A 19,066-nucleotide genomic window follows, 5' to 3' on the forward strand; every position below is an offset into this window, starting at 1 on the left:
ATTTTTAAGTAATATAATGTAAAGAGTTGTTGATGATGGTGTACCAACCGTGTGTCACACAATTGTACATAATTCCTTTTGTATATATTATGCTTGTATCTTCGCTCTTCCCTCGCACTAAAACGAACATGAAAATTCATGTCTCCGGTTTTGCTCTGTAATATTGTCTGTCTCTCGAACATGTTATGTCCTGTTGCCTTGAGGTTTTGTATATAAGGAGATTTTTCTATGATAATATAACTCAGTTGATTGCATCCTGCCTTTGAGTTCACAACCCTCTCTCGGCCCGTCACATTGGTGACCCCGGAGTGACTCGCTCCTCCCGCCTCCCCCACCCTCCCGCCTCTCACCGTTACTATGACGCCGTCAACGCATACCTTCTGCAGCAGTACTCGCCGTCGCCAGCCGCCCGTATAGCAACGCATTTTCAGCTCTCTCAACAACTGTTGGGGGACCAAATGGCTTCGCTCACCCTCGGGAAAATGACCAGTATTACTCGCCTGCAACCTGCCGCGCACGGCTCTTCTCGTGAGGTGAAACTAGTTCGTGCCCTTATGGACAGCCACTTCATGACCTTCAAAACCTCCATCAACGCCTCCACTCGTGACGAAGAGGACACCTAATCAACTTCAACCGAAGCTGACGTGAATGCTGTAGTACATACACGCCTATGAATGCCGTAGGACATACACGCCTATGAACGCCGTAGGCCTATGAATGCAGTAGGACACGCCTATGAATGCCGTAGGACACAAGCCTATGAATGCCATAGGACACACTCGCCTATGAATGCCGTAGGACACGCCTATGAATGCCGTAGGACACACACGCTTATGAATGCCGTAGGACACACTCGCCTACCCCGTGACGAGCCGGAGCGGCAACACAGCCACCCATCATCCACCACTCGCTCGCACCCCAACCAACGACTTCTACAGCCACTCACTGCTGCTAATCGGCGCAGTTTTTACTACTACCTCTCCAGATTCAGGGCACCTATTTGACATGTTCAGTATGTCATTTTTAGAGGGGGAGCCATGTACCAACCGTGTGTCACACAATTGTACATAATTCCTTTTGTATATATTATGCTTGTATCTTCGCTCTTCCCTCGCACTAATACGAACATGAAAATTCATGTCTCCGGTTTTGCTCTGTAATATTGTCTGTCTCTCGAACATGTTATGTCCTGTTGCCTTGAGGTTTTGTATATAAGGAGATTGTTCTATGATAATATAACTCAGTTGATTGCATCCTGCCTTTGAGTTCACAACCCTCTCTCGGCCCGTCACAATGGGCACCATAGTGAATATAGAAATGAGATATCGGGTGTTCCTCAGGGTAGTGTTCTTAGCCCATTACTTTTCATCCTAGCCCATATACACATGGCATCTGGTTTGGACTAGAAAACAAGCTTGTTTTATATGCAGATGATGCTACACTCTTTGCACCGATTCCATCTCTTGAAGGTGGATATGAGGTTGCAGAATCCCTTGATAGAGATCTAGCTAAAATTACTGTATGGTGCAAATTATGGGGCATGAAGTTGAATCCTAACAAAACTCAAAGTATGATTGTAAGTAGGTCGAGGATCGTGGCTCCTCAACATAATGATCTCAGTATTGATAATGTTTCTTTAAGTTTGTATGACTCTTAAAGTTTTAGGTGTGATTCTCAACAGCAATTTTACTTTTGAGAAACACGTTAGGTGTGTGTCTTCTTCAATTGCACAAAATATGGCTTATTAAGGAAGGCTTTTAAAATTTTAGGTGATTAATTTATTCTGAAGAAGTGTTTTAATTCTTTCATTCTACCTTGTTTCGAGTATTGTTCTCCTGTCTGGTCTTCAGTTGCTGATTCTCATCTTTGTTTATTGGACAGGAACTTACAGCCTATTAAATTTCTAATTCCTGATCTAGATATTAATCTCTGGCACCGTCGTTCAATTAATTCGTTATACATGTTGCATAAGAGTTTTAATAATTCTGACCATCCTTTACATTCAGATCTTTCCGGACAGTTCTATCCTGTTCGTAATAATAGGCTTGCAGTTAATTCTAATAGCCAGGCCTTCTCCATCATGAGGCTCAATACTAGGCTACACAGTATTCTAAAAATTTTATTCCAGCTGTAACCAAGTTGTGAAATGATCTTCCTAATCAGGTTTTTGAATCGGTGGAACTTCAAAAGTTCAAACTTGCAGCAAATGGTTTCATGTTGAATAGGCTGCTATAAGTCTTTTTTATAGTTTATATATGAAAGGTCTGTTTTAATATTGGTACTATTCTTAAAGTATTTTATTTTAATTGTCCATAGTTGTAGTTTATTTATTTCCTTATTTCCTTTCCTCGCTGAGCTGATATTCCCTGTTGGATCCCTTGGGTTTATAACACCTTGCTTTTCCAGGTGGGGTTGTAGCTTAGCTAGTAATAATGATAATAATAATAATAATGATAATGATGATGAGCATGATGATGATGATCATGATGATGATGATGAAAAAAGGGCAGAATAACTGGGAAACAAAAAGAAAAAGAAATATATATATATATATATATATATATATATATATATATATATATATATATATATATATATATATATATATATATGTGTGTGTGTGTGTGTGTGTGTATATATATATATACACACACACACAAACTGAAAAGTAAATCTTCCAAAAGTTTATCTTAAAGAAAAGAAAAAGCTCTAATCAAAGGAATTTCAGTTCCTTTGAAGGATGTCAGATCTTTCTTTCAATAGAATCATCTGAAGTCTATAATGTTCAGCAAACATTAACGTATCAATTCGGTTTGCCCTGATTATATCTCCCAAGGGCGTGTTAAGTACAGCTGCTATTAACATGTGTACACCTAATTGACAGATGTTTTACAGGTGAAATTAATCCCGATGGGTTAGCTCGGTTTCACTAAGTTTTGTGTAAACATGTGTTCCTGTAATAGAGTAGATTTATTTGCTTGAGAATTATAATTTTCGTCAAGTGGCCCCCCGAGAGAGAGAGAGAGAGAGAGAGAGAGAGAGAGAGAGAGAGAGAGAGAGAGAGAGAGAGAGAGAGGAGAGAGAGAGAGGAGAGTTGTTTTTTTAAACCATTTCCAGTGCTGGTTAAATCCCTTTATTTTTTATCTCTTATAAGTTAGGATTGTTATCTAGAGAGAGAGAGAGAGGTTGTTTTTTTTTAAATCATTTCCAGGGCTGGTTATATCCCTTTATTTTTTATCTCTTATAAGTTAGGATTGTTATCTAGAGAGAGAGAGAGAGAGAGAGAGAGAGAGAGAGGTTGTTTTTTTAAGCCATTTCCAGGGCTGGTTATCTCCCTTTATTTTTTTTATCTCTTATAAGTTAGGATTGTTATCTAGAGAGAGAGAGAGAGAGAGAGAGAGAGAGAGAGAGAGAGAGAGAGAGAGAGAGAGAGAGAGAGAGAGTTGTTTTTTTTTAAATCATTTCCAGGGCTGGTTATATCCCTTTATTTTTTATCTCTTATAAGTTAGTATTGTTATCTAGAGAGAGAGAGAGAGAGAGAGAGAGAGGAGAGAGAGAGAGAGAGAGAGAGAGAGAGAGAGAGAGAGAGAGAGAGAGAGAGAGGTTGTTTTTTTTAAACCATTTCCAGGGCTGGTTATATCCCTTTATTTTTTTATCTCTTATAAGTTAGGAGTGTTATCTAGATTCTATAACAGCCAATTAAATAATTGTATTCGTTTTTAATATTCTTTGAACCCGACTTATCTGTAGCAAAGTTAATTTTGTCAAGCTGTTTGCGCTTCATAATAGATTGTGATGTATGTATGTATGTATGTATGGATGTATGTATGTATTTACGTATATATATATATATATACATATATATATATATGTATATATATATATATGTATGTATGTATGTATATTACCCCTGTAGTTTTAAGGCAACATAACTCATATATAAAGTAGCAAATGTTCTTTGTGAATAACTATCAATACTCATATATATATATATATATATATATATATATAAATATATATATATATATATATATATAAATATATATATATATATATGTATATATACTGTATATATATATATATATATATATATATATATATATATATATATATATACTGTATATATATATATATATATATATATATATATATATATATATATATATATGCATATATACACACATGTATATTAACCCTGTATTTTTAAAGCAACATAACTAATAAGAAGTGACGAATTTTCTTTTTGAATAACTTTTACTGCATAGTGAAAAATATGCAGAATTGATTTTGGGCGTTCTCATTCCATAAATATTCAAAATGGATAATAAAATATTTCATTTCTATTCATTATGATTAATTCGTTCCTTTGCATAACCACGAGTAACTCATTTTGATGAGGCAATATAAAATCATCTAAATGTAAATTACAAAATTTCTTTTCCTGGTAAAGTGATTAATGAAATTTTCTGGTGTTTGTAATGGGGTACATACATACATATACCAAGGCACTTCCCCCAATTTTGGGGGGTAGCCGACACCAACAATGAAACAAAACAAAAAGGGGACCTCTACTCTCTACGTTCCTTCAGCCTAACCAGGGACTCAACCGAGTTCAGCTGGTACTGCTAGGGTGCCACAGCCCAACCTCCCACATTATCCACCACAGATGAAGCTTCATAATGCTGAATCCCCTACTGCTGCTACCTCCGCGGTCATCTAAGGCACCGGAGGAAGCAGCAGGGCCTACTGGAACTGCGTCACAATCACTCGCCATTCATTCCTATTTCTAGCACGCTCTCTTGCCTCTCTCACATCTATCCTCCTATCACCCAGAGCTTTCTTCACACCATCCATCCACCCAAACCTTGGCCTTCCTCTTGTACTTCTCCCATCAATTCTTGCATTCATCACCTTCTTTAGCAGACAACCATTTTCCATTCTCTCAACATGGCCAAACCACCTCAACACATTCATATCCACTCTAGCCGCTAACTCATTTCTTACACCCGTTCTCTCCCTCACCACTTCGTTCCTAACCCTATCTACTCGAGATACACCAGCCATACTCCTTAGACACTTCATCTCAAACACATTCAATTTCTGTCTCTCCGTCACTTTCATTCCCCACAACTCCGATGCATACATCACAGTTGGTACAATCACTTTCTCATATAGAACTCTCTTTACATTCATGCCCAACCCTCTATTTTTTACTACTCCCTTAACTGCCCCCAACACTTTGCAACCTTCATTCACTCTCTGACGTACATCTGCTTCCACTCCACCATTTGCTACAACAACAGACCCCAAGTACTTAAACTGATCCACCTCCTCAAGTAACTCTCCATTCAACTTGACATTCAACCTTGCACCACCTTCCCTTCTCGTACATCTCATAACCTTACTCTTACCCACATTAACTCTCAACCTCCTTCTCTCACACACCCTTCCAAATTCTGTCACTAGTCGGTCAAGCTTCTCTCCTGTGTCTGCTACCAGTACAGTATCATCCGCAAACAACAACCGATTTACCTCCCATTCATGATCATTCTCGCCTACCAGTTTTAATCCTCGTCCAAGCACTCGAGCATTCACCTCTCTCACCACTCCATCAACATACAAGTTAAACAACCACGACGACATCACACATCCCTGTCTCAGCCCCACTCTCACCGGAAACCAATCACTCACTTCATTTCCTATTCTAACACATGCTTTACTACCTTTGTAGAAACTTTTCACTGCTTGCAACAACCTTCCACCAACTCCATATAACCTCATCACATTCCACATTGCTTCCCTATCAACTCTATCATATGCTTTCTCCAAATCCATAAACGCAACATACACCTCCTTACCTTTTGCTAAATATTTCTCGCATATCTGCCTAACTGTAAAAATCTGATTCATACAACCCCTACCTCTTCTAAAACCACCCTGTACTTCCAAGATTGCATTCTCTGTTTTATCCTTAATCCTATTAATCAATACTCTACCATACACTTTTCCAACTACACTCAACAAACTAATACCTCTTGAATTACAACACTCATGCACATCTCCCTTACCCTTATATAGTGGTACAATACATGCACAAACCCAATCTACTGGTACCATTGACAACACAAAACACATTTTAAACAATCTCACCAACCATTCAAGTACAGTCACACCCCCTTCCTTCAACATCTCAGCTTTCACACCATCCATACCAGATGCTTTTCCTACTCTCGTTTCATCTAGTGCTCTCCTCACTTCCTCTTTTGTAATCTCTCTCTCATTCTCATCTCCCATCAGTGGCACCTCAAAAGATATAAATAATTATATTTTATATTTAGTCTTGAATATTGTTATTGTTAATGTTAGCTGGTTATTATTTTCTTTCACAGTTAGTGTTTTAATATTTTTTTTGGCTAAATCATTTACTAAGTGGATTAAAGATTGAAGTAGATTTTACTTAAAATATGTGTTTAATAGCTGACTGTAACAATACGCATGCCACCCCTCTCTCTCTCTCTCTCTCTCTCTCTCTCTCTCTCTCTCTCTCTCTCTCTCTCTCTCCTCTCTCTCTCTCTCTCTCTCCGGTTAATTAGCTTGTATCATACCTCTGAATGGCTATGGATACCCCAGTGCTTGGCTTGAGGCCTAAATTTCATAATCCAATCTCTCTCTCTCTCTCTCTCTCTCTCTCTCTCTCTCTCTCTCTCTCTCCTCTCTCTCTCTCTCTCTCTCTCTCTCTCTCTCTCTCAATGTTATCCCATATAATTGTAAACGTAATTGTTGATTTTTTTTTGCTTCAGATCTTGGTAGACATCACTGCTACCCCCACCTCTTGTTTGAAGGCATAGGCTACTTACAGTAGAAGAATTTAGCAAATATTTAATTTCTAAGCATTAGGCAAATGCTTAATGTTTAATGTTTGATAATTAAGCAAATGTATAAGCCTTGAATGTTCGTTTTCAGCACTTTGGAGGTAGTAGGTTAGCCAGGGCACCAGCCACCCGTTGAGATATTACCGCCAGAGAGTTATGGGGTCCTTTGACTGGCCAGACAGTATTACATTGGATCATTCTCTCTGGTTACGGTTCACCTTCCCTTTCTCTACACATCTCTACACATACACCGAATAGTCTGGCCTATTCTTTGCAGATTATACTCTGTCCTCATACACCTGACAACACTGAGATTACCAAACAATTCTTCTTCACCTAAGAGGTTAACTCCTGCACTCTAATTGTTCAGCGGCTACTTTCCTCTTAGTAAAGTTAGAAGAGAGACTTTAGCTATGATAGGTAGCTCTTCTAGGAGAAGGACACTCCAAAATCAAACCCTTGTTCTCTAGTCTTGGGTATTGCCATATCCTCTGTACCATGGTCTTCCAATGTCTTGGGTTAGAGTTCTCTTGCTTGAGGGTACACTCGTGCACACTATATCTTATTTCTCTTCCTCTTGTTTTGTTCAAGTTTGCATAGTTTATATAGGAAATATTTATTTTAATATTTCTGTTCTTTGAATATTTTATTTTTTCTTGTTTCCTTTCCTCATAGGGCTATTTTCTCTGTTGAAGCCCCCTGGGCTCATGGCCTCCGACTTTTCCAACTAGGGTTGTAGCTTAGCAAATAATAATAATAATAATAATAATAATAATGATAATAATAATAATAATAATTTTACCTATCACCTGGGGTTGTGGGTTGGTAGTATGGGGATGTACTACACCTTTTTGTATTAGGCATTTTTTTTTTAATATAATTTGCGAGTTTTGGAAACCGTTTTAGCTGTTATATATAAATCTTATTTCATCTCTAAAAGAACTGTCGGCAGGCGACATGGCATGGTTAATAAAACAAAAAAACGTTTTCTTTTTATATGACACTTTTTCTTATAGAGCCTTCATTCTTTATCCTTTCCCATCATTATTATATATTTTTGGTTTCTTCATTTTCTCTACAGGCGTTTGGTTGCCTTCCCCATCGAACTTCCAACGAGTAAAATTGAGTTTTAGTTACTGAAAACTCTATTTAACATTCCATGGGTTCATAATCCACTTTTCACAACTCATTTAATTGAAAATTTATTTATGTGATTTACTCCGTTTCTTGATCGAATTAGGGCTTATTATTATTTATTATTTGTTTATGATGAATTAAATAAAAGTAAGCAAAACTGCCTACCCTTTTGGACCCCCCCCCCCCCCAGAATTTCATATAAAGCTCTACCTCCAGGAAACTTTAGGTAGTAATGCGAATTACGTGTGTAATTTATAGAATTACATTTGGTTTTTAACATTGTAGGGGAAAGAGAACAGAAGTTCTGTAAGGTAGAAGGTTTCTAATAATCACAAAACACAAGAGCTGAAACCATTGTTATTCCAGTTGAGTAAAAATATATATGTTTAAAAAAATTAGAACGGAAAAATGTAGGAATTAATATTAATGGGGATTACCTTAACAACTTAGAGATTTGCTTTGTGAATCATAGGAGGAATTGTAAAAGATAATACGAGATTTGAACAGAAAGCAGAAATGTAGGACTGAAATGAATATGAGATAATGTTCAATGAAAATGCAGAGACAATTAAGGGTTATGGATGAACCTCTTGAGATTTTTAATGAATATACATATTTGGGACTGGCCGTAAGTGTTTCCCCAGGACATGAGATGGAAATTAAAAGAAGGATAAGTATGGTTTGGAGAGCTTTTTGTAAATGAGATAATGAAAAGTAAAATACCACTTTCTCTAAAAAGAAAAGTATTTAATCAGATGGTACTACCAGGATTAACTTGTGCATCAGAAACTTGGAGCCTTACTAAAACCTGAGAACATAAGCTAATTACAACTCGAAGAACGATAGAAAGAATAATCAGGGGAATAACACCAAGTGGCAAAAAATTGAGGATATCCTTTACAACGTGTAAGAAAAAGAACTGTTCATAGATAGGACATATGAGAATGACAGATAAAAGATGGGTATTAAGAATAACAGAATGGGTCCTAGAGCTTGCTAAAGCAGGTGAAGGAAGAGAAGATGATGGATTGATGAACTAAGTATGTTTGTGGGTGTGGACAGGCATAGAAAGACCAAAGATAGACGCAAGTGGAAGGTCATGTCTGGGGTCTTTGTTCTGCAGTGGACTAGTAATGGCTGATGATGATGATATTATATGCCATATATATATATATATATATATATATATATATATATATATATATATACATATATATGTGTATATATGTATATATATGTATATGTATATGTATATATATATATATATATATATATATATATATATATATATATATATATATACTGTATATGCGGTATATCTTAGCAATCCATGTTTGCCAACGGGTACACTGGTATAAGCGGATGAGCAACCTGGTGGAGTAATGAGAGCTTTGGGTGTTGAGGAAATGCCCCCAGAAATCTCGATGAAGTCACCCGCAAGACAAACTCTCTCTCCGGCTTTTACTCCTGATGCCTGGCGGTTGATCTTACTAGAATTAGTATGGACCGGCAAGGGTCACTTGCCTTAGTTAGGCACTGTGCATCACAAGGGACTGGCTATCCTTTGATGTATCTAGCCAATGAATCCTCTATGCATTTAGTCAGTCATTGTAAAGAGAAGATGACAGAATGGCCCTCCAGTCCCGGGTGTAGTAAGGTGCTAAGAATCTCCGAGTTTATAAAAAATTGAAAATTGGTTATTGGAATGTTAGAACCATGAATCAGATTGGGAAGTTACAGCGAGTGGAGAGTGAGTTTATGAAATATAATTTGGATATCTTGGCCCCGAGTGAAACACGTTGTAAGGGGATTGGTAAGGAAACTTTACACCAAGGCAATATATATATATATATATATATATATATATATATATATATATATATATATATATATATATACATTCATACATACATACATACATACATACATACATGCATACGGTGGAGTTGGAAGAGAAGAGGTAGGAATGATGATGACACCCAGCAGCAGAAAAGGCATTAATCGAGTGGAGAGCTGTAAATACTAGATGGTTACTAGCAAAGTCCAAATCAAAGCAGTGCAATATGAGTATTATAGTTTGCCATGCACCAACAAATGATTCCCCTTAAGAAAGCAAAGATGAATACTATGAAGCACTGCAGAGTGTAATAGATGAGATCCCAGAGAGAGATATAAAAATTGTGATTGGCGACTTCAATGCTAAAGTTGGAAGGAATAATCAAGGGATAGAGAATGTGATGGTTGTCAAGGGTGTTGGTGAAGTTGCAAATGAAAATGGAGCACATTTCTTAAGTTTCTGTTCAGCAAACAATCTTGTCATTGGAAGTACTTTTTTTCCCAGCACAAGGACGTCCACAAATACACATGGACTTCACCATGTGGAAATTACAGAAATCAATAGATCACATTCCACCATGTGGAAATTACAGAAATCAATAGATCACATTGCCATTAATAAAGAGAGAAGGAGGACTCCGAGAAATGTAAGAGGCTATATAGGTGCAGATATTGTCAGTGATCACCAGCTCGTCATTGCCACTCTGAAATTAAAACTGGAAGTACCCAATAGAAAGGTACATAGAATAACCAGGTTTAATACAACTAAGCTTTTAGAAGAAGAGCACAGAGAAACATTTGCAATTGAATGTAGGAATCTATTTGCAGTCTTGTAAACATTAAGCGACGAAGAGCAAACAATTAATGAAGAGTGGTGTGATATTAAGAACATACATCAGTCAGTTGGTAGTGAAGTCTTGGGACAGTCAGTTACAAGGAGAAAGCTATGGATATCAAATGATACATGGGATACTATAAAAAGGAGACAAAGACAAATTGATTGTTAAAAGTTTTCGAGGAAGTTGTGAAAATAACAAGGTAGAGCATGCTAAGTATTCCATTATTGATAGTAAGGTCAAAAGAAAAGCAAGGAATGACTGGAGAGAATATTTAGACAGTAAAGCAGATTAGGCTGACAAAGCTATGGTGTAAGAATTGCTCATTTAATTATTAATGAAATTTCAATGGGGTCAAAGAAGAAGCATATACCCATCAAAAAGAGAGATAGATCTGTTATAACAGAAGATGAAGAAAGACAACACTGGATGGAACACTAGTTAAGTTATGAATAGGAGATACAAAGGGAATAATTTGATTGACATACATGAAGCTGATGGAGACCTTGATGTGCCCATGAATGAATTCAGTGTGTTTGAAGTCGAAGCTGTCATTAAAAAATTCAAGAGATGGAAAGCCCCTGGATACGATGGAATAACTGCTTCTCCTGGTAGAGTCCCAAGCTCTACTGATAAAGCACAGGGATCTCCTCTTAGACTTTTGCAAGGAGTGAAGGAACCAACTGAATCTATATTAGTCCAGCCTCATCCCTCAACAATCCATCAGCTACCTAGGGATAGACATAAACTTGGTTCAATTTCTGCCAACAGGAAGCTAAGGTTTAGGAAGATACCTTTCAGGAATGGAAATCGCTTCCTGCCTACTCTTGGCAGAGGCTCCTAGAATACCTCTCCTTATTGGAGATGCTAAGGCCCCCTTCAGGAGAATGCATCTTCGCTCAGTGTAGTTAGCTCTATGGGTGTAGTGGGCTCTGAAGAGGCATTGGTCTCAGATATCCCATCACCCTGTAACCCTGCTGTCGGTGCCCCTGGTGGTTGTGACAAGCCTCCATTGGTGGCTGAGAGAGGAGAACCTGTTGGCAGGAACCACCCTTCAGGTTTCTCTCCCATAATACCTTCTATTCTCGGAGCTTTTCGCCAAAGGTGGGGTGGTTACCTAGGCAGGGAGCAAATCTCAGGCCTAAGTCTATAGTGAGAAAAGAACACGACATTTCACATCAAGTTCTTGGGGGTGACAGCTGCGTAACTAGTGTTTTCCTCTTTTCACAGACTCAAAGGTCACTCCATGGTGCTAATGAGCAACACCTTCACGGTAGTGACCTACATCTCCATACAAGGAGGCGTAGCCTCTCTATCATACTTTGCCAGGTTGAAGTCAGATACACAGATGGGCACAGACCAATGCAATCTCCCTCTTGGCAAGGTTTATCCCCAGGAAGAATTATGTTATGGACCATCTGAGTTGACCAGGGAAGACAGTTGCTTCCAAATGGCCTTTGGCTTTCCGTAGTAACAAAGAGACTTTTAATTTTGTGGGTTCCCTGTCTCTGGACTTGTTCACCACTCACCTGAACCACAAACTTCTGGTGTATTACTTGCCAGTCCCGAGCCAAGCTACATTAATGAAAGATGCCTTCCAGCACCCATGGGATCAGCTAGACTTTTATGCATTCTCACCATTCTGTCTGATTCATCAGATCCTGAACAGAGTCCGAAAATCCCAAGGGGTCAGAGTAACCCCAAGGTAGCCAACAGCGGAGTGACATGCCGATTATCAGACCTGCTAGAACTTCTCACGGAAGTTCCAAGAAAACTTCCAGAATGGCTAAACCTATTATGTCAACTACAGTGATACCTCTGGATACGAAAGTTTCTGCTTACGAAAAATTCAGAATACGAAAAGCGATTTGAAGATTTTTATGCCCCAGTATACGAATAAAATTTCAGGATACGAAAACCTTACGAGATCCCAACTCTTCGCCGAGAGTAATTTTAAAAAGCGCCCGCCTCCAGACTTTGAACTTGGGTAGACTCACTTACAGTCTCCCGCTCACCCATTGGTTATCTCCCTACTCAGATGCTAGCTGACGCCATAAGATCCTGCTTTCCTATTGGTCGGCAACTATCCCAGCTTGCTTACGCACGGGCGTTCATCTCTCTCTCTCTTTTCGTTCCGACCGCGGTATCGTTAACAGACATTGTGTGCTTTCGCTTGTTTGACGTAGTGTTAATATACAGTACATTCGTACGCCACGTGTTATCGTTATTAAACATTCGTTACTGTGCACTGTACTGTATTAGTGTTTACTATACATAGTACTGTATATAACGTACGTAGTGTATTATTTTTCAATATTAAACTTAGCCGGTGATTATATAAGCTGCAACTCTGTTGCTCGACAGAAAACTCTACATAAAAAATCCGCCAGCGATCGCTATGCAGGTAGGGGGTGTACTTCAACAGCGCCATCTGTCGTGCAGGTACTCAGTACTCAATGTAAACACAGAACTCAATTTTCTCTCTGTCGGGCTACCGGCAAGACCTACTAATTCGCTGTTACTAACTGGATTTGTTTTCACAACTATTTGGTGAAGTACACTATTCTAGTTTTGAGCTTTCGCTATGCAGGTGTTTTATCTTCATCTCAAAACTTGAACTCGTTTTGGATAGATTTAATTATGGTGACAAAGAGAGTATGGACTCTCTTTCACTTTTAAATGGCCGACCCTTCCCTTAGACGGAAGTGTGTTTAGGTTTTTAGTAATTTTTCTTATCACGTTATAGATCTATATATTTTATATCTCTCCGCCTTTATTAGGCCTCTTCGATTAACTTTCCATTTATTATAAACATAAAAAAATAAATTTTAATGTTTTGTTTATATGCGACCTTTCCTGATAGTAGGCGGTCCTAACTTGGAACCGAAGTTAATCAACGTTGAGCCCGTTATATCGTATTTAGCCTTTAAAGAATTTAAAACTTTTTAAATGTAATGTTTTATGAAAGAATTTCTTTGATAGTCTTCGTACTGTTTTCAAAGATGAACTAACGTTTAGTTTTTTAGGCTACGCAGTTGTTGACGTTCAGGACGTTCAACATGCGCTCTATCGTTACGATAGAGAGAGAGTTTATCACGGTTTCACTTTGCAGTAAGAGTAAATCGATTCTGACGTTTTGTTCATTCTTTCTTAGCTTAAATGTTTTAAATTCTAATTTAAAGGAACTTTTTATTTGGAAAACCTTTCAGTTTTTTCCTTTAGTCAAATAACATGTTTTTTTTGACGATATATAATTGGGCTCTTCTCTTAGGTGCGAAATCAAGAGAGAAAGAGAGAGAGAGATAGAGACGGAGGGAGAGAGAGGAGAGAAAACGTTCCGTTCAAGCGGGTAACGTTGTTCTCGTGTTACTCTCGTCCCTAGTCTCTGTACGGGGAGGAAGGTAAAACGTTTTTAGGTTTTTATTCTCGTCCCCAGGCTATGTGCGGTGAGAGATTGAAAACGTAGTTTATATGAACTAGTGTTTAGTCTCTTTCCCAGCCACTAAATATATGTTTTCTGTTTTTTGCTGGTATTAATGAGCTGCATTATACGACTGATTTCGCAATTACTACCTTTTAATGAAGGGTAGAATTGCGTGTTTCAGGTAGAAATCAGTAAAAGTTTCGATTTCAGTGAAATAAGTGCAAAACAGAAAATCGATAAAGTGATATGTGCAAAGTGTTACAGTGTTGCGTCCGAGGGTTCGTCTGTTCGTGCCTGTCGTTCACCTAGTCCGGGACCTCTTGCAAGCTCCCAAGCCCAGGGGAGAAGTAATGTCGAACGACTTATGGGTTCGAGAGGCCTTGATCAACGAACAGACGTTTCCCTCCGTGGTTTCGGGCGTATCTACCCAAGATCGCCCCACCCACACAAAGACGAGAGAGCCCATTTATTCCTCGTCTGCGGAAGAGGTTTCTCGTAAGAAACCATGGACCAAGGTCTCGCGGCTTATTAAGCGCAAGTCGGTCCCTTCCGCGCAAGTCCAACGGCCCAGTTGTAGCCACTGGGTCAGTTCGGACTCGCTGCAGTCTTCCGACGACTGCTCACCTCCTAAGAGAGGCAAAGCAGTACCGCATCAGACAGTCACACCGTCTGTTGCCGCACCTGCTCCTGTAGACCCTAAGTGGTCTTTGCTGCAGACCATGCAGTCTCAGTTAACGTCATTGATGCGGGACTTTCGTGCGGAGAAGGTTGACACTGCACCAACCTCTAGCCTACAACCAACCACGGTTGTGCGTCCTGTGGACGCTGAGGCGACCTTCTGCCGCACTCCAGCTGAGAGAGTCCCGCCACCCATGCGTTCCAGTGTACCCTGCCAGCCGCATGTTGACGTTCAGCGACGCACGGAACCTTCCGTTGACGTTCGCGAGGTACAACAACAGTCTAAGTTGTTTTGTTTTGACGCGGTGCGTCAACCTCCGCATTCTAGAGTTGTTTTGACTGCTCAGTCTAGACAGTCAAAGCAGTCTCGAGTGGACGCTGTACGTCCTCACGCACCTGTTGTGGTTGACAGTTCAGTTGTTGACAGTTCACAGACTGTCAAGCAGTTACACGACGTTGCGTTCTGGTCCGCTACTAATGCACCAGTGAGAGACTCAGCTTTTATCGGACAAGGTTCCTGTAGATGAGGAAGTTGCTGTTCTCCCTCCTACTGATATTCCCTTGAGGACTCTGTCAGATGGAGAGGAGCCTTAAGCTGCTTAGCCTCCTATGGACTTTAATTAAATCATGATGATTTTTTTTAAGGATCTTCGTCCGGATCTTGTAAATGCTGCTCCTCGTTCGCCTTAACGTCAGAACTTACACTAGGCCTAGCTACTTCGAAGCCGTTGTTTTTAAGCTAGTGCTCTCTCGCTCTCCTAGAGAGCGTTACGTTGGCTAGGCGACTGGTTTTTTCACCAGGAGGAGTTTGGGGGATACAGCCTTTGATTTCCCTTCTTTTAAACTGGCTTATAGAGCGAGAGTCTGATATGACACGAGAGAAGTTCTCGGCTTGGGAGTTCATGCCTCTGCCCAGATAGACTTCTCAATTCTGGTAGACTCTCCCTGGCGCCTAGCCAGGAGACGCTCCAAGTTGTTTACAGGTCAACTTCTCAGCTTTTGTCGAGCCTTTGAAGTTTTGCTGTACTATTATGTCACACATAACAAGGCTTTCAGGGATGGTAAACGGTTCCGCCTCAGTCGCTAACCCCGTCTGTTGCCACACCTGCTCCCGTAGACCCTAAATGGGCTTTGCTGCAAGACATGCAGTCCAAGCTTGCGTCCTTGATAGAGGACTTAAATGCGGAGAAGAACCTTCTGGCCAACAACCTTCCAACCGGTCGGTTGTGCGCCCTGTTGACGCTGAGGTAACCTTCTCGCGTCTGCCAGTTGAGGTGGTTCCTCCTTCTGGCCAACAACCTTCCAACCGGTCGGTTGTGCGCCCTGTTGACGCTGAGGTAACCTACTCGCGTCTGCCAGTTGAGGTGGTTCCTCCACCGATGCGACCCAGTGTGGGTTGCCAGCCGCACGTTGACGTTAAGCGACGCTCGGAGGTGGTTGTTGACGTTCAGGACGTTCAACAACCAGCAGAGGTGACTGGTTGTGACGCAGTGCGTCAACCTCAGCAACCCGGTAGGGTGTTGACTGCACAACCCAGACGGTCTAGACAGTTTCGGGTTGACGCTGTACTTCCTCGCACACCCATGGTTGTTGACAGTTCACAGACTGTGCAGCAGTTCCATGATATTGCGTCCGGCTCCGTCACGCATCCACCAGTGCGACGGGATTCAGCGAGTCAGACATTGCCCACTCCGTTGCCGTTTCCTCATCAGTTTCGGATGAGGAACCCTCTGATGAGGACGTTGCTGAACAAGACGATCAGCCCCCAGCCCTGCTATCCATCCAGAAGATGCTGAAGAAGGAACGCTGCTCAGTCAGGCTGTGGATGAGTCTGGTAGGGACGCTGTCATCCGTGGATCAATTTGTGTCACTAGGAAGACTACACCTCCGTCCTCTTCTATACCATCTAGCTTTTCACTGGAAAAGGACAAGACGCTAGAAGCGGTCTCGATCCCGGTTTCCGAAAAGATAAAGTCTTGTCTGACTTGGTGAAAGGACTATATCAACCTAAGAGAGGGTCTTCCCCTGACTGTTCAGACTCCCAACCACGTTCTCTTCTCGGACGCATCGGACGTAGGCTGGGGTGCGACATTAGACGGTCGGGAATGCTCGGGATTATGGAACTCGAGTTAAAGGACAATGCATTTCAACTGCAAGGAGCTACTGGCAGTACGTCTGGCCTGGAAAAGCTTCAGGTCTCTCCTTCAAGGCAAAGTGGTGGAGGTGAACTCGGACAACACCACGGCTTTGGCGTACATCTCCAAGCAAGGAGGGACCTACTCTCTGACGTTGTACGAGATCGCAAGGGACCTCCTCACCTGGTCAAAAGGTCTAGACATATCACTAGTTACGAGGTTCATCCAAGGCAACTTGAATGTCATGGCAGATTGTCTCAGTCGGAAGGGACAAATAATTCCAACAGAATGGACCCTCCACAAGGATGTATGCAAGAGACTTTGGGCCACCTGAGGCCAGCCAACCATAGATCTCTTCGCAACCTCGATGACCAAGAGGCTCCCAATATTTTGCTCACCAATCCCGGACCCAGTAGCAGTTCATATAGATGCCTTTCTCCTAGATTGGTCACATCTAGATCTATATGCATTCCCTCCGTTCAAGATTGTCAACAAGGTACTGCAGAAGTTCGCCTCTCACGAAGGGACAAGGTTGACGCTAGTTGCTTCCCTCTGGCCCGCGAGAGAATGGTTCACCGAGGTACTTCGATGGCTAGTAAACGTTCCCAGAACACTTCCCCTAAGGGTGGACCTTCTACGTCAGCCACACGTAAAGAAGGTACACCAAGGCCTCCACGCTCTTCGTCTGACTGCCTTCAGACTATCGAAAGACTCTCGAGAGCTAGAGGCTTTTCGAAGGAGGCAGCCAGAGCGATTGCTAGAGCAAGGAGAACATCCACCCTTAGAGTCTACCAATCGAAGTGGGAAATCTTCCGAAACTGGTGCAAGTCAGTATCCGTTTCCTCGACCAGTACCTCTGTAACTCAAATAGCTGACTTCCTCTTATATCTGAGGAAAGAACGATCTCTTTCAGCTCCCACTTTCAAGGGTTACAGAAGCATGTTGGCATCAGTCTTCCGTCACAGAGGCTTAGATCTTTCCAACAATAAAGATCTACAGGACCTCCTTAAGTCTTTTGAGACCACGAAGGAGCGTCGTTTGGTTACACCTGGTTGGAATTTAGACGTGGTACTAAGATTCCTTATGTCAGACAGGTTCGAACCGCTACAATCAGCCTCCCTGAAAGATCTCACCTTAAAGACTCTTTTCCTGGTATGCTTAGCCACAGCTAAAAGAGTCAGTGAGATTCATGCCTTCAGCAAGAACATCGGATTCTCATCCGAAACGGCTACATGTTCTACAACTTGGTTTTCTAGCCAAAAACGAGCTGCCTTCTCGGCCTTGGCCAATATCGTTCGATATTCCAAACTTATCGTATGGTTGGAAATGAACTAGAAAGAGTCTTATGCCCTGTAAGAGCTCTTAAGTTCTATTTAAAACGAACTAAACCTTTACGAGGCCCGTCTGAAGCTTTATGGTGTTCAGTTAAGAAACCATCTTTGCCCATGTCAAAGAATGCTTTATCCTATTTTATCAGACTGTTAATACGAGAAGCTCATTCCCATCTGAATGAGGAAGACCAAGCTTTGCTGAAGGTAAGGACACACGAAGTTAGAGCTGTCGCAACTTCCGTGGCCTTTAAACAAAATAGATCTCTGCAAAGTATAATCGACGCAACCTATTGGAAAAGCAAGTCAGTGTTCGCGTCTTTTTTATCTTAAGAATGTCCAGTCTCTTTACGAGAACTGCTACACTCTGGGACCATTCGTAGCAACGAGTGCAGTAGTGGGTGAGGGCTCAACCACTACAATTCCCTAATTCCATAACCTTTTTAATCTTTCTCTTGAAATGTTTTATTATTGTTTTTGGGTTGTCCGGAAGGCTAAGAAGCCTTTCGCATCCTACTTGATTTGGCGGGTGGTCAAAGTCATTTCTTGAGAAACGCCTAGATTAGAGGTTTTGATGAGGTCCTGTTGTATGGGTTGCAACCCTTGATACTTCAGCTCCTAGGGGTCGCTCAGCATCCTAAGAGGATCGCGAGGCTCCGTAAGGAAGACGTACTTAAAAAGGCAGAGTAATTGTTTAAGTCGACTTCCTTACCAGGTACTTATTTATTTTATGTTTGTTATTTTGAATAGCTACTAAAATGAAATAAAAAATCCTTAGCTCATAATAATGTAAACAATTATTGCTGGTTTCTACCCACCC

General features: G+C 40.8%; 1 long non-coding RNA gene across 1 annotated transcript in view; it reads left to right on the forward strand.

The window, feature by feature from the left end:
* The window catches only part of LOC137656729 (uncharacterized), a 289,131-nt gene that overhangs the window by 228,500 nt on the left and 41,565 nt on the right, over positions 1-19,066 (forward strand). The gene's annotated exons all lie outside the window — the stretch shown is intronic.

This window comes from Palaemon carinicauda, chromosome 17 (assembly GCF_036898095.1).
Source record: "Palaemon carinicauda isolate YSFRI2023 chromosome 17, ASM3689809v2, whole genome shotgun sequence".
Lineage (NCBI taxonomy): Eukaryota > Metazoa > Arthropoda > Malacostraca > Decapoda > Palaemonidae > Palaemon > Palaemon carinicauda.